Source organism: Penaeus monodon, chromosome 31 (genome assembly GCF_015228065.2).
Source record: "Penaeus monodon isolate SGIC_2016 chromosome 31, NSTDA_Pmon_1, whole genome shotgun sequence".
Classification (NCBI taxonomy): Eukaryota; Metazoa; Arthropoda; class Malacostraca; order Decapoda; family Penaeidae; genus Penaeus; species Penaeus monodon.
This window is the reverse complement of record NC_051416.1, coordinates 31,275,084-31,275,902: the sequence shown is the minus strand read 5'-3', so window position 1 is coordinate 31,275,902 and position 819 is coordinate 31,275,084.

Here is an 819-nt window from a genome sequence, read left to right as displayed (position 1 = left end):
TAGCCACTTTCTTCCCTTATAAATATAATCAATTAAGATTTTCTCCTTAAAGGCCACCAAATGTTGTTGGACACAGTAAAGACTTGTCTTCATCTTTGATTCTCATCATTGCTCAACTGTTTCAGCAATATTGTGCAGAACTAGACCTTTTTCATCTTGCTTTTCAACTCTACAATTGAAGCACTTTGTGACTACTCACAAATTCCTGAGTGCTCATCATTCTGGACTGATAGGAGGCTAGTACTTCTGTTGTAAAATGATCATCCACATAAATGAGAATTGAGACCACACAAGCATTTATTCATCATCATGTAATGCTTCAAAAATAAAGTCTTTGTATTTCTGCCATAAGTTTAGTATTGTTACCCTAAATTATGAATAAAGAGCAGAGTAACCACAACAATGGATTGCAGTCCAGAAGGCAACTTGTAGAGAATTAAATGGATTAATATGCACTTGAAATGCAGAAATGTCTGCAGCAGTTTCCATAGTTCAATAATGTCATTTTCAGATAATACAATTCTAAAAAGAAATAATGGCTGTAAATCCTGAAAGACACTGAGAAATCCTTAATAACTATTTTAACATCTAAAGGTGAAATACCTTTCTATAATATAACAACATACATACACAATCATAACTGATAAATTATACTAAATAGACAGTTAACTGAGGACTATCATCACCCTCAACTGTAAAGCTAACAATCTTCCTTCATCAATAGCCTATTTAACCAAAAACATTTTAATGCAACTCCACTGCCTATTTAGAATAATTTAGAATCAATACAACAAATAAAGAATTCAATATGGAATTTAG